This window comes from Aquarana catesbeiana, linkage group LG02, assembly GCF_042186555.1.
Source record: "Aquarana catesbeiana isolate 2022-GZ linkage group LG02, ASM4218655v1, whole genome shotgun sequence".
Classification (NCBI taxonomy): Eukaryota; Metazoa; Chordata; class Amphibia; order Anura; family Ranidae; genus Aquarana; species Aquarana catesbeiana.
In genome coordinates, this window is record NC_133325.1 from 307,654,243 (window position 1) to 307,680,983 (window position 26,741).

Genomic DNA, 26,741 nt, shown 5'->3' on the forward strand with positions numbered 1-26,741 from the left:
ATTGTATGTTTCCTCTTGTACCCCCCTCCTTGGGGCACCTCCCTGTCCTAAAAAATATTGGTCAGCTTCTTCCACATATCCATCTAATGGTGCATATCTATTCTGCCATCCTGTTTCCTGTTGGGATCCATAGTAACCCTCCTGTGGTCTATCATAACCCTGTTTGGGGCGATCATAAAAATGGGGTGTTCTATAATTAGATTGTACTGGATGATATGGAGATAATGTCCCATATGCCTGTTGTCCTGACCTATAGGGTCTTCTCGCATTAAATCCTGCTCTGTTAAAACTTCCTTTTTGGAAACCATTACCATAATACGGCCTTCTTTGTCCCCTAAAATTGTTATAAGGATGCTTATATCCCTGATCTGTTGCTCGATAAGGCCCCATATAGGATGGTGCATTTTGAGAGGGACTCCTTGGTCCTGGTCCGCTAGGGGTTAGACTACGTGCCACCTGCAGAGCCAGGCCTATAGATACCTTTGTATTAGGCATATTTTTATCAGTCCCTTCTGTTTTAGAAGATTTTTTCAGACAGGGAGATGCCCCTAGAGGAAACATACAATGGAAAGACATATGGAGCAGAAGGAAAAGAAGGAGTGGTAAGAGAGCTGGAAGGAAAATCCAAAAAAAGAAAGCACAAATAGAGGAAGGGATTTTCAACTCAAGTGGTGTCCCCCTGGATAGTAATGAAATAGGAGTGTTGGATAAGGGACCCTACTAAAAATCTTAACAAATTTGACACCTATGTTAACATACAGAAGTATATTAGAAAATTGAATTTAAAAAAAATATTTTATTTCCAACACTACCAATTTGCCTACCCAAAATTCCATGACTGGTACAGGATTACGGAACAGATCCATATTTAATCCACCCGTTCCTGATAATAAATTTACAGAAGTTTTCAAGAATCTGGTAATGCATGATCTCGAACAATTAAAAATCCGAAAATAGTCAGATCCAGAACATATTAAACAAGGGATCTGCACTTTAGAAAAAAAAAAAAAAGAAAGAGGTGGTGATCATAAGCGGATAAGGGGGGGTGGTGGTTGTAATGTCTCATACATATTATAAGGAAGAAATGGAAATTATTGGGTGACACAGATACATACGAATTACTGTTGTCTAATCCAGTAAGACAATATAGAGACATGTTGTCCGTGTTGGTAACTAAAGGATTGGACAAAAATATTTTATGTAAAAAAAAAAACTTATATCCATCCTCATGTCGTACCCCCATCATATATTTTCTCCCGAAAATACATAAGAACAATTTGAGACCTCCAGGAAGACCTTTAGTAAATGGGGTTGATTCTTTAACCTCCAGATTGGGTCAGTACCTGGATTTCTTTTTACAACTCCTAGTAACTTCTACACCTGCTTATTTAAAGGACACAAAGCACCTATTACAAAATTTAAGTACTATTATTATGGATAATTCTCCTTTTTTCTTAGTTACAGTGGACGTATGAGACCCAGGTTTTAATATCCAGGGGGCTCAATATTGATTTCGATTTGAACTGTTTCATCTACAATGGGTGATTTTAGGTAACCCTTCATGACATGTACATAACTTTGTAAGAAAATTAGGATATTTTATTTTTTTATTTTTTTATTTTTGTTTGTAGATCTTACTGCAAGTTAGCAGTAAGAGAGACATACTTCCTGGTCTTGGTATTTGTGTGTCCTGGAGACACAGGCAGAGGGAGGTTCTTTCTGCACCGCAGACTGAGCTGTGAAAATGCCCGAATGATTGCTATAGCAACGATACAACACAAATTAGCTTAGAGGGATCAACCCACCCATCTACTGGGGAAGGCCTGTGATTGGCCGATACGCGTCTAGACGGGAAGAGCTGATAGTCACGTTCAGCCAGGTACTGTCTATGTGGACACGGTGGTGCTACTCTGGAGGTTTTTATGTGATTTTAAAAAGTTTTTATCTTGTAAGTGCAACTTGTTTGTTTGGGGGATTTGAATAAATTTGTATACGGAGAACATTATGGTCTCTATACTTATTATTTACATGTCCTGAACTCATGGAATCTTGAGCCAAGCTGGGAGATGATCCGTTTCTTTGGATGTTAATGAGCTGAGTTACCATTAAGAAAAGAGCCATCTGGATTACCCACCACTGATTGGGAAGAGGAAGTGAGAGCAAAGAGCTTGTGGGGAGATCCGAATATGAGTTTTGACTCATCTGGGTGGTGAGCGCGCATTTTTTCTGGTGGTGTTGTGCACTCCTTTTGAGGACGAACAATCACTGTGGTGGAATTGTGTTGATACACTGATCACAAGAAGTTTGAAAAGAAATGTTTTATTTCTTCATTTTTTCATTTTATAGACTATTCATTTATATGTAGGATTTATTTATTTTAGAGATTTGCACTTTATATTTATAATTTTACACATAGCGCTACATTTATTTATTTACTATCCAGTATGCAGGCGGTGCAAACAAGACAGGGACTGTAGGTTTGTTGTTAAGTAGAATCTGTTTGTAATTTTGAACTGGTACATTTTTTAAGTGTAGCTCCACCCAAAAAATCTATTTTAAGCTTTTTGTAAAACATAGGGAAGGGTTATCACCCCTGTGACATTTGATTTGCTGTCTGTGCACCTCTTCAGAAGATTTCACCTCACTTTCTGTCCCAATGACAAATGTTTTTTGACAATCTGGGGTTTTTAGTGAAACAATGATTGTTGATAAAGCAGACACGTTTTTCCCATCTTACAGGAGAGAATTTCCCTTCCTAGGGGTAGATTTCATCTCACTTCCTGTTGTCTCCTTCCGTTTGCAAGTAGGAGTCGTTTGTAAGTTGGATGTTTGAAAGTAGGGGCCTGCCCAATATACTCTGCAGAAATTGGGGCCTTAGGTGTTGGTGTTGCCACAAAACTGTAAGCCCTCACAGTTACTCTTGGTGGGCGCAGGAACGGGCCCTGCTGTGAAATATTAGATCAAGAATTGTAATTACATGCCCCTGTTGAACAAGGGCAGAAAAATTTGGCCTTTGGTGGTGGTGGTGCTGGTGCCACAACACTGTAAGTCCTCACAGTTACTCTTGGTTGGCGCAGAAACGGGCCCTGCTGTGAAATATTAAATCAAGAATTGTAATTACATGTCCCTGTTGAACAGGGGCAGAAAAATTGGGCCTTAGGCACTGGTGCCACAACACTGCAACCCCTCACAGATACTCTAGTTGGAGTGCAGGAATGAGCCCTGCTACAAAGTATTGCATCAAAAATTGTATTTACATGCCCCTGTTAAACAGTAGCTGAAAAATTGGGCCCTAGGCACTGGTGCTGGTGCCACAACACTGCAACCCCTCACAAATACTCTAGTTGAGCGCAGCAACGAACCCTCCTGGCAAAATATTGCATCAAAAATTGTAATTACACGCCCCTGTTAAACAGGGGCTGAAAAATTGGGCCTTAGCCACTGATGGCGGCACCCAGAACCAAAAATATTCTTACAAGCTATCAGCATGATCATTAAGGAGGAAGAGGATAGTCACTCAGCATAACAGGATAGTAACTCAGCATCAGCATAGGCAGTCTTGAAGGGATCTGACATTTCAAAAAAAATTATTCGGTTACATCAGCATCAGGTGCTTGGTAGCTGGTGGTGATCCAAGACTGATTCATTTTTATGAAGGTCAGTCGATCGACCGAATCGGTGGACAGGCGCACCCTGTGATCGGTTACAAAGCCTCCAGCAGCACTGAATGTGCGTACCGAAAGAATGCTGGATGCAGGACAGGCCAGTAGCTCAATTGCATACTGTGTAAGCTCTGGCCAGTGATCCATCCTCAAGACCCAGTAACCCAGAGGATTTTCAATGGGAAAGGTGGACAAGTCAGATCTTGCCCCTAAGTATTCCTGCACCATGTAAAACAGACGCTGGCGAGGGTTGCTGGAACCGATCATACCTTGGGGCTGCGGACTAAAAAATTGTCTGAACGCATTGGTCAGACGGCCACCTTCTCCACAGCTCCTTCTTTGACCGACCGAAGCCTCAGCAACACGTTGTCCAGAAACAGGAGTTTGTAACCTCCCAGTCTCTGAGAACGCATTGCACAGACCTTTCTGCAAGGCCTCCCGAAGATGTTTCATCCTCTGCTCCCTCTGCGATGGCAAGATAAGGTCCACAACCTTACCCTTGTAACGTGGATCAAGGAGGGTTGCCAGCCAGTATTGATCCCTCTCCTTGATACCACGAATACGAGGATCCTTCCGCAGGCTTTGCAGGATCAGGGAGGCCATGCAGCGTAGGTTTGCTGAGGCATTCGGTCCAGAGTCCTCTGGGTCACTAAGGACGACATAATCCGCAGCCACCTCCCCCCAGCCATGTACAAGTCCATGGGTTTCTTGGGACTGTAAATGATCCCTTAAAGACTGCTGCTGATGCTGAGTGCCAGGCTCCACCTCCATGCTGACACAATCCTCCTCCTCCTCCTCCTCTTCCTGTGTGATCAGCGGGCACGCAGGGACACTGTCTGGATAAAGGGGGCCTTGAGAGCTAAGGAAGTCCTCCTCTTCCTGCCTCTGTTCTGCCTCAAGTGCACTGTCCATCATTCCATGCAGCGTGTGCTCCAACAGGTGGACAAGGGGGATAGTGTCACTGATGCATGCACTGTCACTGCTCACCATCCTCGTGGCCTCCTCAAATGGTGACAGGACAGTGCATGCATCCCTGATCATGGCCCACTGGCGTGGGGAAAAAAAACAAGCTCCCCTGACCCTGTCCTGGTGCCATAGTCGCACAGGTACTCATTGATGGCCCTCTGCTGCGTGTGCAGCCGCTACAGCATGGCCAACATTGAGTTCCACCTGATGGGCATGTCACAGATTAGGCGGTTCTTGGACAGGTTAAATTTCTTTTGGAGGTCAGACAGCCGAGCACTGGCATTATATGACCTGCGGAAATGCACACAGACTTTCCTGGCCTGCCTCAGGACATCCTGTAAGCCTGGGTACCTGCCCAAGAATCTCTGCACCACCAAGTTAAGGATGTGAGCCAAACAGGGCACATGAGTCAGTTGTCCCTGTCGGAGGGTGGAGAGGAGGTTGGTGCCATTGTCGCAAACCACCATACCTGCCTTAAGCTGGCGTGGCATCAACCACCTCTGAACCTGCCCCTGCAGAGCTGACAGAATCTTTGCCCCAGTGTGGCTCCTGTCCCCCAAGCACACCAGCTCAAGTACCGCATGGCATCTTTTTGCCTGCATGCTTGTGTAGCCCCTTGAATGCCTACGGAGCACCGCTGGTTCCGAAGACAAATCAGCACAGGAAGGGACCATGGAGGAAGAAGAAGAGGAGGGGGTGGAGGAGAGAGGTGTGGCAGAATCACCACTAGTAGAATTTTGGAGGTGTGGTGGCGGAACAACCTCCAACACTACTGCATCCTATCCTGCATCCTTCCCAGCTGCCAGAAGAGTCACCCAGTGCGCGGTGAAAGATAGGTAACGTCCCTGTCCATGCCTGCTGGACCATGAGTCAGTGGTAATATGCACCTAACCGCTGACCGCCCTGTCCAGCTAGGCCAAGACATTGCCTTCCACATGCCGGTAGAGAGCCGGAATAACCTTCCGTTAGAAAAAGTGGCGTTTGGGAACCTGCCACTGAGGAACCGCACAATGCACAAACGCACTAAAGGGGCCAGAGTCTACCAACTGAAAAGGCAGCAGTTGAAGTGCTAGCAATTTAGCCAAGCTAGCATTCAACCGCTGGGCATGTGGATGGCTGGGAGTGAACTTCTTTCAGCGATGCAAAAGCTGGGGCAGGGAAATTTGCCTGGTACAATCTGACGTCGGTGTACCGATAGCAGATTGCACCCAAATACTTGGCTGTGACAGACTTAATTCTACACCTTCATTCCTCTCAGTGCAGGTTTCAGAGAGGACTGAAGGTATAGTGGAGTTGGAGATCCCAGCTGATGAGGAGCAAGGAGAGGTCCTCTTTGTTCTTTGGTGTGGGTCTTTTAGGTACGCTTGCCAATGAACTGCATGGCAGGTCGACATATGTCTGGTCAAGCATGTGGTGCTCAAACAGGTGATGTTTTGGCCACGTGAGATATGCTTGAGACATATGTTGCAAATAGCAGCGGTGGGATCTGATGCACTCGTCTCAAAAAAGGCCCACACTAAAGAACTGTTGGAATAACGTGCAGAGACAGCAGCTTCCTGCACATGCGGAGCTCTGCGGTGTGATGCAGTCGGTGTGCTGCCCTTAAGCTGGCCCCTGGATGGCATCCTGCCTCGTTGGTGCTGTGCCTCCACCTCCTCCTCCTCTCTCCTCTCAGGCACCCACGTGGAGTCAGTGACCTCATTATCCCCTCCCTCCTCATCCCTGGAGCAAAGCTGGCAGTATGCTCCAGCTGGGGGAACATGACTGCCAGATTGCTGTCCTTCTTGGGCACCCCCTCTCTCTGGGCTCACGTTACTGCCTTCCTCTAGCTGGGTACCATCATCGGAGCCTTCAAAACGCTGGGCATCCTCCTGGAGCATGTAGCCAACACTGTGGTCAAACAGTTCAGGGGACTCCTCAGGAGGACATGGTGGGGCAAGGGAAGGAGTGACTGATGCCATTGAGCCAAGGCAGCTACAGTATTTACAGTTAGTGTACTGTGTCCTCTGCACAGTGTGCACCTAAAGCTACCTGAATAAAATTGGTGGTGTTCTTCTGATCCTATTAATACCAGAGGCAGGCAGCTACAGTATTTACAGTTACTGTACTGTGTCCTCTGCACAGTGTGCACCTAATGCTACCTGAAGACAATTGCTGTTGTTCTGCTCCTATTAATACCACAGGCAGGCAGCTACAGTATTTACAGTTAGTGTACTGTGTCCTCTGCACAGTGTGCACCTAAAGATACCTGAAGAAAATTGGTGGTGTTCTTCTGATCCTATTAGTACCACAGGCAGCTGTAGTATTTACAAGTTAGTGTAGTACATCCTCTGCACAGTGTGCATCTAAAGCTACTTGAAGAAAATTGGTGGTGTTCTTCTGATCCTATTAGTACTGCAGGCAGCTGTAGTATTTACAAGTTAGTGTAGTGCGTCCTCTGCACAGTGTGCACGTAAAGCTACCTGAAGACAATTGCTGTTGTTCTGCTCCTATTAATACCACAGGCAGGCTGCTACAGTATTTACAGTTAGTGTACTGTGTCCTCTTCACAGTGTGCACCTAAGGCTACCTGAATTAAATTGGTGGTGTTCTTCTGATCCTATTAATACCACAGGCAGGCAGCTACAGTATTTACAGTTAGTGCACTGTGTCCTCTGCACAGTATGCACCTAAAGCTGCCAGAAGACAATTGCTGTTGTTCTGCTCCTATTAATACCACAGGCAGGCAGCTACAGTATTTACAGTTAGTGTACTGTGTCCTCTGCACAGTGTGCACCTAAAGCTACCTGAATAAAATTGGTGGTGTTCTTCTGATCCTATATTAATACCACAGGCAGGCAGCTACAGTATTTACAGTTAGTGTACTGTGTCCTCTGCACAGTGTGCACCTAAAGCTACCTGAATAAAATTGGTGGTGTTCTGATCCTATATTAATACCACAGGCAGGCAGCTACAGTATTTACAGTTAGTGTACTGTGTCCTCTGCACAGTGTGCACCTAAAGCTACCTGAAGACAATTGCTGGTGTTCTCATATTAATAATACTACAGGCAGGCAGTTGATTCTGCTAGCTGCAGTATCAATATATATATACATCCCAGCTTTGTGCAGCTACATCTCACTGCAGGCCATTAGTATGTCTGGAAGGCCAACAAGGAGAGGCAGACAGTCACAAGCCAAAAAAAGAGGGCAAGCAGTCTCTGTGTCTAAAGGCAACAGTGCTGGTCATGGAGACGGTGCATCCTCATCAGCACATGGTCGTGGGACACGCTTGTCCTTTTTTTCGGCAGTTGGCCGCGTTGAGCCGCAACATGCGGAAGACTTGGTAGAGTGGATGACCAAGCCGTCCTCATCCTCTTCACCCTCTTTCACCCAGGCTCAGGGTACTTCAATAGGCCTATTGAAGGAGCAGTGGCTCCGAGCGCGTAGCCTTCTCTCAACCTCCCTGCTAGCCCTCCTCCCTGCACGATCCCTCCCCTGGATACCGAACCCAGAAGCAGACGGACGACCTGTGACGTCATGCACGCTCCACGTGCGCTCCACGCCGGCCCCTAGTCTCTTCCTGATGGCTACAGAAGGAGCTCCGGCTGGTAATCCACCTTCTGCAGCCCAGCATCCCTGCAGCGTCACCGTCACAGGATCAGAGGGAACACCGAGGACCACATACCTATACAGATGAGCCTTTTATATGTTTTTATCCTGTAAGTGTGTTTTTACCTGGTGTCATTAAACATCATTTGTTAATACTACACTCAGGTGGCGCTTCCTTCTCTACCCCTCTCTGAAGGTTGCAAAAGAATGTGTTAGATGGGCTGGGGGGGTTGTGTAAAGAGAGGGAATGTTTTGATGCAAACACCCTACTGGTAAGGATAAAGTAAGTGAGTTTAAAGGTGTTTTTAATGAAAACATCCTACGTTGTGGAGGGTAAAGCAAGTTAAGTTTTGAAGGGGAAGATTAAGAGAGGAGTTATTTATAAATGAACGTATTAAGGTCTTGGGATTGCAGTGGAAAAGTTAATAGAACTTACCACTCCTGGGGCCAGGTAGAGCTCACATCTAGAAGCTTAGAAACACTGTGTCTGCAGTTACATAGTTACATATTACATAGTAGGGGAGGTTGAAAAAAGACACAGGTCCATCAAGTCCAACCTATGTGTGTGATTATGTGTCAGTATTACATTACATATCCCTGTATATTGCGGTCATTCAGGTGATTATCTAATAGTTTCTTGAAGCTATCAATGCTCCCCGCTGAGACCACCGCCTGTGGAAGGGAATTCCACATCCTTGCCGCTCTTACAGTAAAGAACCCTCTACGTAGTTTAAGGTTAAACCTCTTTTCTTCTAATTGTAATGAGTGGCCACGAGTCTTATTAAACTCTCTTCTGCGAAAAAGTTTTATCCCTATTGTGGGGTCACCAGTACAGTATTTGTAAATTGAAATCATATCCCCTCTCAAGCGTCTCTTCTCCAGAGAGAATAAGTTCAGTGCTCGCAACCTTTCCTCATAACTAAGATCCTCCAGACCCTTTATTAGCTTTGTTGCCCTTCTTTGTACTCGCTCCATTTCCAGTACGTCCCTCCTGAGGACTGGTGCCCAGAACTGGACAGCATACTCCAGGTGCGGCCGGACCAGAGTCTTGTAGAGCGGGAGAATTATCGTTTTATCTCTGCAGTTGATCCCCCTTTTAATGCATGCCAATATTCTGTTTGCTTTATTAACAGCAGCTTGGCATTGCATGCCATTGCTGAGCCTATCATCCACTAGGACCCCCAAGTCCTTTTCCATCCTAGATTCCCCCAGAGGTTCTCCCCCCAGTGTATAGATTGCATTCATATTTTTGCCACCCAAATGCATTATTTTACATTTTTCTACATTGAACCTCATTTGCCATGTAGTCGCCCACCCCATTAATTTGTTCAGGTCTTTTTGCAAGATTTCCACATCCTGCGGAGAAGTTATTGCCCTGCTTAGCTTAGTATCGTCTGCAAATACAGAGATGGAACTGTTTATCCCATCCTCCAGGTCGTTTATGAACAAATTAAATAGGATTGGTCCCAGCACAGACCCCTGGGGGACCCCACTACCCACCCCTGACCATTCTGAGTACTCCCCATTTATCACCACACTCTGAACACGCCCTTGTAGCCAGTTTTCAATCCATGTACTCACCCTATGGTCCATGCCAACGCACCTTATTTTGTACAGTAAACGTTTATGGGGAACTGTGTCAAATGCTTTTGCAAAATCCAGATACACCACGTCTACGGGCCTTCCTTTATCTAGATGGCAACTCACCTCCTCATAGAAGGTTAATAGATTGGTTTGGCAAGAACGATTCTTCATGAATCCATGCTGATTACTGCTAATGATATCATTCTTATTACTAAAATCTTGTATATAGTCCCTTATCATCCCCTCCAAGAGTTTACATACTATTGATCTTAGGCTAACTGGTCTGTAATTCCCAGGGATGTTTTTTGGGCCCTTTTTAAATATTGGTGCTACATTGGCTTTTCTCCAATCAGCTGGTACCATTCCAGTCAATAGACTGTCTGTAAAAATTAGGAACAACGGTCTGGCAATCACCTGACTGAGTTCCCTAAGTACCCTCGGATGCAAGCCATCTGGTCCCGGTGATTTATTAATGTTAAGTTTCTCAAGTCTAATTTTAATTCCGTCCTCTGTTAACCATGTAGGTGCTTCCTGTGTTGTGTCATGAGGATAAACACTGCAGTTTTGGTTACTGAAGCCCCCCGATTCACTCGTGAAGACTGAGGAGAAGAATAAATTCAATACCTCTGCCATCTCCCCATCCTTTGTAACCAGATGTCCTTCCTCATTCTTTATGGGGCCAATATGGTCTGTCCTCCCTTTTTTACTGTTTACATACTTAAAGAATTTCTTGGGATTTTTTTTGCTCTCCTCCGCTATGTGTCTTTCATGTTCTATCTTAGCCATCCTAATTGCACCCTTACATTTCTTATTGCATTCTTTATAAATTCTGAATGCTGTGGATGATCCCTCAACCTTGTATTTTTTGAAGGCCTTCTCCTTTGCTTTTATATGCATTTTTACATTGGAGTTAAGCCATCCAGGATGTTTGTTCGCTCTTTTAAATTTATTACCCAATGGGATACATTGGCTAATGCCCTTATTTAATATGCTCTTAAAGCAAACCCATCTCTCCTCCGTATTCTTTGTTCCTAATATTTTATCCCAATTTATGCCTTTTAGCAAGGTTTGTAGTTTAGGGAAGTTGGCTCTTTTGAAATTCAGTGTCTTTGTGTTCCCTTCATGTCTCCTATTTGTGTGATTTATACTGAAACTAATTGACCTGTGATCGCTGTTACCTAAATTGCCCCGTATTTCCACATCTGTTATCAGGTCTGTATTGTTGGTAATCAGTAGATCTAGTAATGTTTTATTTCTAGTTGGTGCGTCTACCATCTGACCCATAAAATTGTCCTGCAAGACATTAAGGAACTGGCAAGCCTTAAATGAATGCGCGGTTCCCTCCGCCCAGTCTATGTCTGGATAATTAAAATCCCCCATTATGATAACACTTCCCATCCTTGCTGCTAATCCAATTTGTGATAGGAGATCCGTCTCCACTTCCTCCCTCAGGTTAGGGGGCCTATAGCATACTCCCAGTATTATTTTCCCCTTAGCTTCATCCCTTTGGAGCTCTACCCATAAAGATTCCACCTCCTCCCTAGCCCCCTCAGTGATGTCATCTCTCACATTCACTTGTACATTATTCTTGATATATAGGCATACCCTTCCCCCTTTTTTACCCTCTCTATCCTTGCGGTATAGGGTATACCCTTGAATGTTTGCCAGCCAATCATGAGAGCTGTTGAACCAGGTCTCTGAAATTCCCACAAAATCCAAATCCTCCTTGTACAACAGTATCTCTAGTTCACCCATCTTGTCCGCCAGGCTCCTGGCATTGGTGAACATGCCACATAGTTTAGACCGGTCGCATATTGTCCTCGTATTGGGTGTTTCAAGATTGCAACTTGGACTTGCTACTATACTCACCTTGTGTTTTTGTGCTTTTGTTAACCTACCACTAATGCCCCCAGTACTACCCTCTGGAATATCTTCCGCGCTGGCTATCACTGTCTCTGGACCCTCCCCCTCATCGCCTAGTTTAAAAACCCCTCTAACTTTTTGGCCATCTTCATTCCCAGCAGATCTGCACCCTCCTCATTTAGGTGCAGTCCGTCCCTTCTATAGTACCGGTTACCAACTGAGAAGTCGGCCCAGTCCTCCAGGAACCCAAACCCCTCCTTACTACACCAGCTCTTCAGCCACTTGTTTACTTCCCTAATCTCCCTCTGCCTCTCTGGTGTGGCTCGATGTACCGGTAGTATTCCTGAGAACACTACCTTGGAGGTCCTTTTCCTCAATTTAGCTCCTAAGTCCCTAAAATCGTTCTTTAGGACACTCCATCTGCCTCTGACTTTGTCATTGGTGCCAACGTGCACCATGACAGCCGGGTCTTCCCCAGCCCCTCCCAGTAATCTGTCCACAAGATCCGTGATGTGCCGAACCCGAGCGCATGGTAGACAACATACTGTTCGGCGCTTCAGGTCTTGGTTACAGATTGCCCTCTCTGTCCTTCTAAGAATTGAGTCCCCTACCACCAGAATCTGTCTTTCCTTTCCCTTTGCTGCCCCCCCACTCTCACTGGAGGAGTTCTTCCCCTGGCAGCTAGGAGAGTCCCTCATCTCCAGCAGTGCTGGTCCCTGACTGGTAACACCAATGTCACTCAATGGAGCGTACTTATTGGGATGCTCCAGTCCTGGATCGGCCTCCCTGGCACTTCCCCCTCTACCCCTCCTGACTGTCACCCATCTACTCTTTGCTAGTGCCTGCACCTCTTTGTCTCCACCTGCCTCTGTGCTGGCCCCTGCCGGCACCTGCCGTGTACATTCCTGGCTCACCTTTAGTATGGAGGGACTTCTCAGTGCTGACAGTTGCTTCCCCAGATTCAGAACCTGGGCTTCCAGGGAAACAATGTGCTTACATTTTGCACAGCAGTATTCGCCCTCGATCGGATGATCAAGGAACGCATACATGCGGCAAGATGTACAAAGAGTCGCCTCTCCACACCCGCCGGGCATCGTACCTATTAAATTTAGTGAGGATTTGGGGATTTTACCCTGTCCAAATTACCTAACAACTAGCTTCCTGGCACTAATACTCAAGACAATACACAGGTACACGACAAGACAATACACAGGTACACAATACACAAGTACTAACGATCCACACACACTACTCAGACAACACTCAGATACTCACACTACACAGGTACTATGACCCCTGTTATAACCTCCTGTTTTAAACTCTTGTTTTTAACTCCCACTTAATCCAGCTCCACTTACACCAAGCTCCGCAGCTTCAAACTGAGCACGCTCAGACTGAGTCCTACAACAAGTTAAATAGGCACCTGGGCACCTGTGAGCAATTAACCACACCCCTTAATTGATAGACTGATGAAACAGAAAAAAAAAAAAAAAAAAAAAAGCTATTTAAAAAGTGACAGCAAAAGGCAAATTAAAAACTAAAAGGAAAAGTCCCCAAAATGCAACCCAGCAAACACCAACAGACAGCAGCAAACACACACCAACAGACAGCAGCAAACACGCACCAACAGACAGCAGCAATACACACACCAACAGACAGCAGCAATACACACACCAACAGACAGCAGCAATACACACACCAACAGACAGCAGCAAACACCAACAGACAGCAAGACTTGTATACTCTAACACTTGTTTTTAACTCCCACTTAATCCAGCTCCACTTACACCAACCTCCACTGCTTCAAACTGAGCACGCTCAGACTGAGTCCTACAACAAGTTAAATAGGCACCTGGGCACCTGTGAGCAATTAACCACACCCCTTAATTGATAGACTGATGAAACAGAAAAAAAAAAAAAAAGCTATTTAAAAAGTGACAGCAAAAGGCAAATTAAAAACTAAAAGGAAAAGTCCCCAAAATGCAACCCAGCAAACACCAACAGACAGCAGCAAACACACACCAACAGACAGCAGCAAACACACACCAACAGACAGCAGCAATACACACACCAACAGACAGCAGCAATACACACACCAACAGACAGCAGCAATACACACACCAACAGACAGCAGCAAACACCAACAGACAGCAAGACTTGTATACTCTAACACTTGTTTTTAACTCCCACTTAATCCAGCTCCACTTACACCAAGCTCCACCGCTTCAAACTGAGCGCTTCAAATCCATTATCAAAGGTGAATTAGTATGCTACCTATATGTCTGCCATACAGTTCAGAGACAAGATACACAGGAGTAAAATTTAATTTTAAAAATAGGAAGTAACATTACGGAGCTTTTAGAGGTTTAACCACTTCAGCCCCGGAAGAATTTACCCCCTTCCTGACCAGAGCACTTTTTGCGATACGGCACTGCGTCGGTTTAACTGACAAATGCGCAGTCGTGCGACATTGTACCCAAACAAAATTGACGTCCTTTTTTTCCCACAAATAGAGCTTTCTTTTGGTGGTATTTGATCGCCTCTGCGGTTTTTATTTTTTGAGCTATAAACAAAAAAAGAGCGACAATCTTGAAAAAAACGCATAATTTTTTACTTTTTGCTATAATAAATATCCCCCAAAAATATATAAAAAAACTATTTTTTTCCCTCAGTTTAGGCCGATATGTATTCTACATATTTTTGGTAAAAAAAATTGCAATAAGCATATATTGATTGGTTTGCGCAAAAGTTATAGTGTCTACAAAATAGGAGATAGATTTATAGCATTTTTATTTATTTTTTTTTAATAGTAATGGCAGCAATCTGTGATTTTTATCGTAACTGCGACATTATGGCGGACACATCGGACAATTTTGACACATTTTTGGGACCACTGGCATTAATACAGCGATCAATGCTATAAAATTGCATTGATTACTGTAAAAATGTCACTGGCAGTGAAGGGGTTAACACTAGGGGGCGCTTGAGGGGTTAACTGTGTTCCCTGGGAGGTGATTCTAACTGAAGGGGGAGGGGACTGACTGGAGGAAGTGACGGATCATGGTTCCTAGCTAATAGGAACAAACGATCTGTCACTCCTGTCAGAACAGAACACTCGTCCCTGTTCTGTCTCTCCTGCTCACGATTGCTCGTGGCCAGCAGTCATCGCAACTGTTGGCCACAAGCACCGGCACCCCCGCTGTGTGGCGGCACACACGTGCCTGCTATCCCGACCCCGCGAGCTGATGTATAGCTACGATGGCTCGCGCAGGGGAGCCAACCTGCCACAGTATAACTGCGGCGGTTGGTGGGGAATCGGTTAAAGGAACATTGGAATACATTAATGGCGAAGCATACCTATACTGGCAAAGTGTCTATGTTTGCTGTAGCATTGCGGGAAAATTCATTTTCATGTATTTATTGATTATGAAGAATATTTGAACCAAAGGATGGTCATGAATTTCAAGGACTGTCTAGATTGAATAGATGATAGATGGTTTAATATGAGGAATTCATTTTTTGCAGCCTGTCTAAAATCTACGCAGTAGATATTGAGAAATTTTCAGATATGTGTAAGCCCATGTATTAATATAAAGAAAAAAAAAGGGGGGGAACTTGCCATTAAGCATAAAGGTGTTACTTGTTTTAAATGATTAGCCAAATACAGACCATATTTAACACAAGTGTTTTAACACATATAACATTGCCATCTTTGTTCTGATAATTCAATAATAAAGATTGGAACAGAAAGGTAAGAGTTAAGAGGTTAACCCGAACATAGCAATACAACATAGCAATTAAATGAAAGAGTAGTATTGTATAGCAGAGCTTTGGAGTGTGTATGTGTGCAGGGCACACACAAGTTGTATCACTGGTAGCATTTTTTGAAGCTCGTGGACTACTGGTGAATTACTAGTTAATTAGGTAAGGGAAAGTTGTTGTTAGTATAGGGAAATGCTTAATTTTATGTGTATGTGAATTTTTGTTTTGTCTTGGAATTCCAATTTAGAGTATAAGTTGTTTTTTCTTCTGAATGCAAATGGATTGTTAGGCAGTTGATATATGTCCTATGATCCTGCCAAGACAGAGAGCGTTGCTAAAACTGGGCAGGTGAGAGGGACAGAGTAGGGTACTCATCTGTGTGTGGTGCTTTAAGAGGATTGAATTGTGGATTTGGTCAAGGACAAGTTACTATTTGAGTGATTCCTCCTATCCAAAGTATTGTTTAGCACAATACACAGAGGTACATATCTGCTTGCATAGATCTGCTATGTTGCTTCAAGTGAAAAAGGGGATTAAGCCAGCGACCATGTGTTCGCCACCGCTCTTGCGCAAAACATACTGATATATATGCATTCCGTATTCAGCGAGTCCAAGAGACTTGCTGAGGTGGAGAGAGAATGTTAAAGAAGGATTTGATTCAGAAAACCTATCTATATAGACTAAACATACATGTTTATTGTTAAAATGTTGCAACTATTGTCAGTCTATTCATGAAAAGTGTTGGGCACATATTAAGCCCATGCCCAATGCATAGTTAATTGAAAACATTAAAAGGGGAATGTGACACATCACTGATAAATTACATGTATGCGCTGGTACCAAATGTTTTATTTTGAAGAATCTGATCAGATACAAATTTTTAAGTGTAGCATTTTCATTTATGTATAGGGTATTTTGATTTTTTCAGTTAGAGTCTGACTTTAAGGACTGTTTTAGTTGTAGTTGCCTATCCTTACATTATTGAAGTTAAAAGGTGTTTTTTTTCAATATAAGCAAATGTGCTATATTTGTGCAAATGGTTTTAATTGTGTTTGAGCTGTATTAACAATGACTGAAGATTTTGAAATGTTTGATTTTATCTTTTTATGGTTAAATACAAGTTTAAGAATATTATAATTAAGAAGTATATATCTATGCTATGGAAACAATAAGGAAGTTGTGTATTCCAGGCTCTGCACCAAAGGAATTGTGGTTAGTAAAGAAAAAGAGGAGTAACTGTGTTGTGTAATCCTATGCACTAGGGAAAATATATATAGTTAGGTCCATATATATTTGGACATAGGCACAATTTTAGTTTTTTTCAGGTATTTACCAAAACATATTCAAGCTATAGTTATATAATGAATATGGGCTGAAAGTGCACACTCTCAGGTTTAATTTGAGGGTATGTTCATCCAAATTGGAGGAAGGGTTTAGGAATTACAGTTCTTAAGAATAGCCATCCCCCTTTTCAAGGGACCAAAAGTAAACCAACAATTGAATCAAAAAAATTCATGGCCAGGTGTGGGCTACTCCTTCATTATTTCTTCATCAATTAAGCAGGTAAAAGCTCTGGAGTTGATTCTAAGTGTGGTAATTGCATTTGGAATCTATTGCTGTGAACCTACATCATGCATTCAAAGGAGCTGTCCATGCAAGTGAAACAGTCCATTGTAAGGCTTCAAAAACTAAACAAATCCATCAGAGAGATAGCAGCAACATTAGGAGTGGCCAAATCAACAGTTTGGTACACTCTGAGGAAAGAAGAACACACTGGTGAGCTCAGCAACATAGGAACAATAGGGAGATAAGTACAGCGCTGCGCTAAAACCAGAAAAAAACACTAAGATAGCAGCTAATACACCTATAGACTCAAGGCAAGAGATAACAACGAAAATAAAAGTGTAGCGCTATATACTATACAGACATATAAATCAAAAAAACCCAACCCATAAGTGCATACAAACAGTAAGTAAAAACCTTATCACACCTTGTATGACCATAAATATGGATTGTGCAATAAAGTAACACTGTGTTATTCAGCAAAACAGTTAGGGTGAAACAGTAAATGATAAATCTTAATTGACAAATATAAACAATAACTTATGTTTGAAAAACCGTGAAGGTTCAGCAAATCTAACACCTACATTTATGCAAAGAAAAGTCCTGAAACAGGCCACAATATAAGTATGTAGAAAAATTGTGAAAAAAAGAAACCACCACCAAAAGTCTATGGAGGTTGCACGCTGAAAGTGGTGGAACTGTAACTCCCAAGTTCACAAGTAGATAAAATTCACCAAATCTGGCAGGTAAGTAGACAATGAAGGAACCACAAGTGAACAGAGGGTCTATATTGGTGTCGGGGCCATCACCGGAAACATCAAGAGGCTTACCGGAACTTAATGACTTGAAAGGAAATACGTCATACAAGTCAAAAAGGCTTATTGACCAACCGGTCTGGACAATGTGTCTTGTCAAATGTCGTCAGCATACAGTAGGAAGGGGGGTATCAGCACAACTTCCACATCCATAGGCAATCCGACATAGGCCAAACAAGTATTCGTATGCCATGCGAGGAGTAAAAAAAACCTCACATAGTGTGTTAACGTTTAAACACTGGTTTATTAAAATAGTTAAAAATAGACTCACATATTAGAAGATCAGAAACAGCTCAAACATCATATAGTGGCAATCGTGAGGGGTCCACCCGACATGTTTCAGCTAATGAGCCCTCATCTGGGGTGTGGAGCCCCCCCCACCTCACCGCTTTATAAACAAATAATGACCCCCACTGGGAGTGTCATAATACCGGAAGTGCAATAGATTGATATCACTTCCAGTTTTGAAGGATCTTAAATTAATTATTGTGCTCCCACATGCACAAGGGCAAAGGAACAAATATTGTTTATCAATAAAAGCATATCCCCAGAAAATTCCAAAGAAAATTCCAAAAAAATTCCAAAAGAATGCACAGTGGCTTGGTCTGCTAGTCCGGAAGTATTCCGAATGCAAACCAAGCCTCACTTACAGTATAGCCAAACATCATTTCCTGCATGGGCATACGGCGCCGCCGCGCTCCACCCATATGGCCAAGCCTCGTTCCCGTGCAGCGCAACAACGTCACTCCCGCACTCCCAGAGCGGCAACAATGCGCTCCACCTCACTAGCCAAGCCTCACTCTCATGATCGCAGCCTCGTCTCATCTCATATAGAGAATGAGACGCTGCTGCGCTCCAATGAACTAAACCAAGCCTCAGTCTGAGGCCGGTCTCGGATTCCTGAAGTGTCAGCAAAGATGGGGACCTAAATCAAAATAAAAGATATATAAAAAACATACTAGTAATTTACCCAGAATATGCAACATAATAGTGGCAATCGTTGCTATAAATTAAAAGTGAACTCGTTGTGGTCATAAAGGGGCATCAACCCAACAATTAATGGTGATTAAATATGGGATCATATATAAGGATCTTAAAGTGACACTACCAGTAGGGGGCATCAATCCTATTCACATCTAAAAATAATGCGACATTACATATACTAAAATGATCAACTGATTAATACAAAAAGGAGATCATAACAATACTTAGGCTTAATTAAAAATACTATGGCTTGCTTGAAAAAGGGAGATCATAACAGTTCTTAAGCTTGATTAATAAAAGAATTGATGTCCCACTCCACGTTAATACCTTGCGGAAAATGGGACCCCAACTCATAAATCCAATATGTCTCCAAACGGGAGACACCTCTAAGGATCGACCCCCCCCCCCCCCCGCCAAGGGGCAACATACCTATCAATGATAAGAAACTGGGTGCCCACAGGGTTTCGATCATGAAATTCCCTGTAGTGCCGAGGGACGGTATGTTTGATAAGATTAATATGTTCTGAAACTCGTGTCGTGAAAGATCTGATGGTCCGGCCCACATATTGTTTGCCACATGGGCAAGTCAGAAGATATACTATTCCTGTGGTGGCGCAAGTGCAAAATTGTTTGATCTTATATGTACGACCGGTTACAGTAGAGGAGAAGCTATGGCTTGCCTTCGTACCGCAGATATTAAACTGGCATACTAAGCACTTTCTGCAAGGATAAAAACCAATCCAATCATGAAAAAAGGATGGTTTGCTCGGAGGATTAAAGACGTTGGGTGCCAACTTATTCCGGTGAGATGGAACGCCTTTAAAGACCACCTTAGGGGTTTTGGGCAACAAAGGGCTCAAAATCTTATCTGTTTTCAAAACATCCCAGTGGTGTTCAAAAATGTTTTTAACATGCTTATGCTGAATGGAAAAAGACATCAAAAAGGACCATTTGAAATCATCATTTGGCTGTCGAGGTCTATCCTCCAATAATGACTGGCGGTCAGTTGCGCAAGCTTTCTCAATCTCCCTATACAAATCAGAGGAGTTATAGACCTTTTCTAGGAACCTATCTTTTAGGGTATTAGCCTGAACCTTGAAAGTATCAAGGTCAGTACAGTTCAAGTCATTAAGTTCCGGTAAGCCTCTTGATGTTCCTTCATTGTCTACTTACCTGCCAGATTTGGTGAATTTTATCTACTTGTGAACTTAGGAGTTACAGTTCCACCACTTTCAGCGTGCAACCTCCATAGACTTTTGGTGGTGGTTTCTTTTTTTCACAATTTTTCTACAAACTTATATTGTGGACTGTTACGTTTCAGGACTTTTCTTTGCATAAATGTAGGTGTTAGATTTGCTGAACCTTCACGGTTTTTCAAACATAAGTTATTGTTTATATTTGTCAATTAAGATTTATCATTTACTGTTTCACCCTAACTGTTTTGCTGAATAACACAGTGTTACTTTATTGTGCAATCCATATTTATGGTCATACAAGGTGTGATAAGGTTTTTACTTACTGTTTGTATGCACTTATGGGTTGGGTTTTTTTTATTTATATGTCTGTATAGTATATAGCGCTACACTTTTATTTTCGTCGAGCTCAGCAACATAAAAAGGCTTGGACGTCCACGAAAGACAACAGTGATGGATGATCTCAGGATCCTCTCTATGGTAAAGAAAAACCCATTCACAACATCCAAACAAGTGAAGGACACTCTCCAGGAGGGGGTACGTATCATTGTCAAAGTCTACAAGTAAGAGAAGACTTCACGAGAGCAAATACAGAGGGTTCACCAAAAGGTGCAAACCATTCATAAGCCTGAAGAATAGAAAAGCCAGATTAGACTTTGCCAAAAAACATCTAAAAAAGCCAGACCAGTTCTGGAAAAGCATTCTTTGAATGCATGAAACTAAGATTAATCTGTACCAGAATGACGGGAAGAAAAAGTGTGGAAAAGGCTTGGAACAGCTCATGATCCAAAGCACAAAACATCATCTGTAAAACATGTTGGAGGCAGTGTGATGGCATGGGCATGCTTGGCTTCCAGTGGCACTGTGTCATTGGTGTTTATTGATGATGTGAAAGAAGACAGAAGCAGCTGGATGAATTCTGCAGTTTTTATAGATAAACTGTCAGCCCAGATTCTGCCAAATGCAGCAAAGTTGATTGGTTGGTGCTTCACAGTAGAGATGGACAATGATCCAAAACACACTGCAAAAGCAACCCAGGAGCTTTCAAAGGAAAAGACGTGGAATATTCTGCAACGGCCAAGTCAATCACCTGATCTCAACCTAATTGAGCATGCATTTAACTGAAGGCTGCTGCAGTTAGAGCCTGGCAAAGCATCAGAAAGGAGCAAACCCAGTCTTTGGTAATGTCCATGGGTTCCAGACTTCAGGCAGTCATTGCCAGTATAGAATTCTCAACAAAATATTAAAATGTAACAATTTTTTTATGATTATATAATTTGTCCAATTACATTTGAGCCCCTGAAAATGAGGGACTGTGTATAAAAATGGTTGCAGTTCCTAAAATTTGTACTTGATATTTATGTTCAACCCCTTGAATTAAAGCTGAAAGTCTGCACTTCAAATTCATTTGGATTGTTTCGTTTTAATTTTATTCTAGTGACATACAGAGCCAAAAGTATGAAAATTGTGCCTGGGTCCAAATATATATGGACCTAACTGTACTTCGGGTGAGATAAGGATTTAAAAGTATGGAAAAAGGTGTTCAAAGGTGTTTGAGGGAAAAATATGGAAAACAGGTCTAAATGAAGAATGAATGGCCAAATGAATGTGGAATGAGAAAGTGGTTGGTTTGTCTTTATAGAATGCACAGGGTATTATTATCTTAAAGTGTTTGTTTAACCACCTCAATACGGGGCACTTATGCCCCCTTCCTGCCCAGACCAATTTTCAGCTTTCAGCACTCTCACATTTTGAATGACAATTACTCAGTCATGCAACAATGTACCCATATGAAATCTGCGTCCTTTTTTTCACACAAATAGAGCTTTCTTTTGGTGGTATTTAATCACTAGTGGGTTTTTTTATTTTTTGCGCTATAAATAAAAAAAGACCATAAATTTTGTGAAAAAATTCGCTTTTCTTTGTTTCTGTCATAAAATTTTGCAAATACTACTACATATCTTTGGTAAAAATAACCCAAATTAGTGTATATTATTTGATCTTTGTAGAGTCAATGGTGCCAATCACTGAAAATTGATCACATCTGATCAGGCCTTTAGTACATCAGGTGTATATCATTTCTTGAGACACTAACAAGTCAGGAAAGTACAAATACCCCCCAAATGACCCCTTTTTAGAAAGTAGACATTCCAAGGTATTATGTAGCATGGTGAGTTTTTTTAAGTTGTATTTTTTCCCACAATTCTTTGCAAAATGAAGATTTTTTTTTTTTATATATATACAAAATTGTCATATTATCAGGTTATTTCTCACTCACATCATATGCATACAACCAATTACACCCCAAAATACATTCTGCTACTCTTCCCGAGTATGGCGATGCCACATGTGTGAGACTTTTACACAGCCTGGCCGCATACAAAGGCCCAATATTGAAGTAGCACCTTCAGGCGTTCTACGAGCATAAATGACGCATCTCATTTCTCAACCACCTATTACACTTTTGAAGGCCCTGGAGCACCAGGACAATGGAATTGCCCACAAAATGACCCCATTATGGAAAGCAAACACCCCAACATATATTCTATGAGGCATAATGAGTCTTTCGAACAATTCATTTTTTTCCAGAAGTTTTTCGAAAATGTGTAAAAAAAAATGAAAACGCATTTTTTTACACAAAGTTGTCAATTTATAAGATATTTCTAATGCATAGCATGTATATAGTAAAAATGACACCCCAAAATACATTCTGCTACTCTTTCCGAGTATGGCAATACCACATGTGTGAGACTTTTACACAGCCTGGCCACATACAGAGGCCCAAAATTGAAGTAGTACCTTCAGGCATTCTAGGAGCATAAATTACACATCTAATTTCATTCCTACCTATCACACTTTTGAAGGTTCTTGAGCACCAGGACAGTGGAATTACACACAAAATCACCCCATTTTGGAAAGCAACGTATATTCTATGAGGCATAGGCTGCAGATAGGTACTCTGATGGCCTGGTGACAGGTACTCGTGTACTCTGATGGCCTGGTGACAGGTACTCGGGTACTCTGATGGCCTGGTGACAGGTAGTCAGGTACTCTGATGGCCTGGTGACAGGTGCTCGGGTACTCTGATGGCCTGGTGACAGGTACTCGGGTACTCTGATAGCCTAGTGACTGGTATTCGGGTACTCTGAAGGGCGGTGATAGGTACTCAGGTACTCGGTACTCATATAAACTGTGACAGGTACTCAGGTACTCAGATGGATTGTGACAGGTACTCAGGTCAGGTACTCGGTTACTCAGATGAACTGTGACAGGTAATCAGGTACTTAGATGGACTGTGACAGGTACTCAGGTACTCAGATGGACTGTGACAGGTACTCAGGTACTCTGGTACTCATATGGACTCAACAAAAATGTAAATAACACTGCACTAACCCAATGAAAGAAGCAGCTACATAAAATATGACCAATATTACAAACAGAAATGGAAGTGATATGCAGCGCTAATGATAATAACAGATGGTGAAAAGCACATCAGTAATGGTAATCATATACACATGACTGGAACACATGAAACATGAAACAAAATGTTCAGTGTTGAATAAGATGTAGCAATGTCCCAATATATAGCTATAAGTAAGACACAAGTAAGTCCCAAACATAGGCTGGGTGTAGATGTTAAACTGGTGTGGGAATCTTCTCCTGTATATCGTGGTAATATCCCAATGTATAGCTTGTAGGTAAGACACAAAAAAGTCCCAAACATGGGCTGGGTGTGGAATGTTAAACTGGTGTGGGGAATCTTCTCCTGTATCTCATGGATTATATGGTCATGGAATATAAATGAATGGAATACGCTTACCAACAGGAGTGGATTCGGATGTCGGTGACACCGAATCAAGCGGGCTCTGAGATCCTTATTGGACGATGGTTGGTCCTGGAAACCCCAGATCTCAAGAGGGATCTATCTTCTACGGTCCACGTCACCACTGTTGGTTCGAAAGCCCAAAGAGGGAGTCTCTGCCACAGGAAAGTCTCCAGAACATGGATGGTTCCCAAAAAGATAGATAGAACGCCAATAGTGCAAATGAAATGACGTATTTTATTGGATATAACCAATCATAAGCAAACGGTATCATGGTATGGTATGGCCTGTCAGGAGTCGATTTGTCACATGATCCCATGGTTGATTTTTGATTGGCCACTTGATTGTTACTGTTTTTATATAAATTTGTACAGTGTAGGAGAGGAGTTTGATGCCCCTGTTGAAGTCAATGTGGACGAAACACGTCGGGTGTGCCTTACTCTTTCCTACACTTGATTTTATTGTTTTATTCGTGATCGCGCTTTTTATACCGTTTGCTTATTATTGGTTATATCCAATAAAATACGTCATTTCATTTGCACTATTGGCGTTCTATCTATCTTTTTGGGAACCATCCATGCTCCGGAGACTTTCCTGTGGCAGAGACTCCCTCTTTGGGCTTTTGAACCGACAGTGGTGACGTGGACCATAGAAGATAGATCCCCCTTGAGATCCGGGGTTTCCAGGACCAACCACTGTCCAATAAGGATCTCAGAGCCCGCTTGATTCGGTGTCACCGACATCCGAATCCACTCCTGTTGGTAAGCGTATTCCATTCATTTATATTCCATGACCGTATAATCCATGAGATACAGGAGAAGATTCCCCACACCAGTTTAACATTCCACACCCAGCCCATGTTTGGGACTTTTTTGTGTCTTACCTACAAGCTATACATTGGGATATTACCACGATATACAGGAGAAGATTCCCACACCAGTTTAACATCTACACCCAGCCTATGTTTGGGACTTACTTGTGTCTTACTTATAGCTATATATTGGGACATTGCTACATCTTATTCAACACTGAACATTTTGTTTCATGTTTCATGTGTTCCAGTCATGTGTATATGATTACCATTACTGATGTGCTTTTCACCATCTGTTATTATCATTAGCGCTGCATTTCACTTCCACTCATATGGACTATGACAGGTACTCGGGTACTCATATGGACTGTGACAGGTACTCGGGTACTCAGATGGACTGTGACAGGTAGTCAGATGGACTGTGACAGGTACTCGGGTACTCAGATGGACTGTGACAGGTACTTTGATGGGTAGTGACAGGTACTTTGATGGGTGGTGACACGTCCTCTTTATTGGGGGGCAATCAGTGTGGTTGGTGTACACTGTAAGCAGTAACGAGATTTTACCGCAATCTCCTTCTCACACACGATCAGTGTGTGAGGAGGAGAACCCAGTAACATTGCGTTACCGCTCTATGTTTACATTTAGTGATCGGCTGTGAAAGGATCACAGCCAATCACATGGTAAACAGCCACCAGCCAATGGCTGTTTACCAGCATCAGTGACGAGCAGTGTTCCCGGGAACATGCCGTCACCGACTTGCACGCGCAGCGCGATCGCGCACATGCATCGTGTAAAGTGGAACGGTACCATCTGTGATCGGCCGGCCGACTACGTGTTAAACAGGCATGCCCAATGGCTGTTCACACCCCTCGGTGGCGAGCGGTGTCTCCGTGACACGCCGCCACCGAAGGTACAGGGTTGCGCACACACGATCGCGCACATGCCCTGTTTAAATGGATGGACGTCATATGACGCCCGCCCAGAACAAGAGCCGCGCCGCCTGGCCATCATATGATGGCCGGTGGGCAGCAAGCAGTTAAAATGTCCACAAAGGGTTGTCTCATATTGTGTTTTTTTGTTTTGGGAGTAGAGATTATTAAGCCCGTGTTCCTGATAATGAATATTTCCCTAAAAGTTTGGGGTTAAATTAGAATTGATAATGGGATTTTGGTAAAATAAAAAGGATGAAACTATAAATATTTGAAGAGTTACTGAAATTAAGTAACCAGGACCAAAATAAATTGCAGCATGTATTAAGTCCATGAGATACTAAAATATTGAGGGGAAAGTTTGTTTGAATAACAGTCAGAGTGACTATGCTGAATATATTTACCTTTCAAATTCCCAGAGTGTCAATCGTGAAGTGTTAAATGATGTTGTTTATCCATCAATGTTTTGTTTGTTGCTGATGATCAGATATATTTGCAAAGTTGGGAGGCTGACTTCTGAGTCAGAATATGTGTTTGGGTAAAATGTTCTGTTCGGAGACCCTCTGGTCCACTTGGGTCCCGGGGATAGAAGGAACTGAAGGTGTTTAAGTTTTGTTGAAATCCTGCTCTAATACTGGATTCGGGAGAAAAATGTTTAGTTAAATATATTGAATCTATATAATGAAAACTCTTGCTGAGAGACATTTTTATTTCTGCATGCTTTACTTATGTTTGAGTTAATGAGGAATATTATTTTTAATATCGCCAATGGTTAAGGCCTGAATTGACCAGGTAGATTCTGTGATTATTCATGTTGGATGAGGAGTATCTCCCCCAGCCAGCCAGCATTCACCCCTAGCCCCATGCACATGAAGAAATTCCCACCCCATTCATACCCTATACCCCTTTCATACCCTACCCTATACCCTATCCAGATGAAGAGATGACTACAGCTTTTACATGGAAATCTTCGTTGTTCATCTTTATTGTTCAAATGCCATGGGAGGTGCTGAGATGAGTAAAGGCGGACTCCTGCTGGAAAATGTTCCTGGAAATTACACCTTGAGGGAGAGCCAAAGGACACAAACCCAAGGTCTACGAATTCCAGTGAACATCACAAGGGAGAGATCCAGATGTGCCAGCCCAAAGACCCAAGTCCAGCCCAATGCATCACTTCCAGTCTGTCTGTGGAT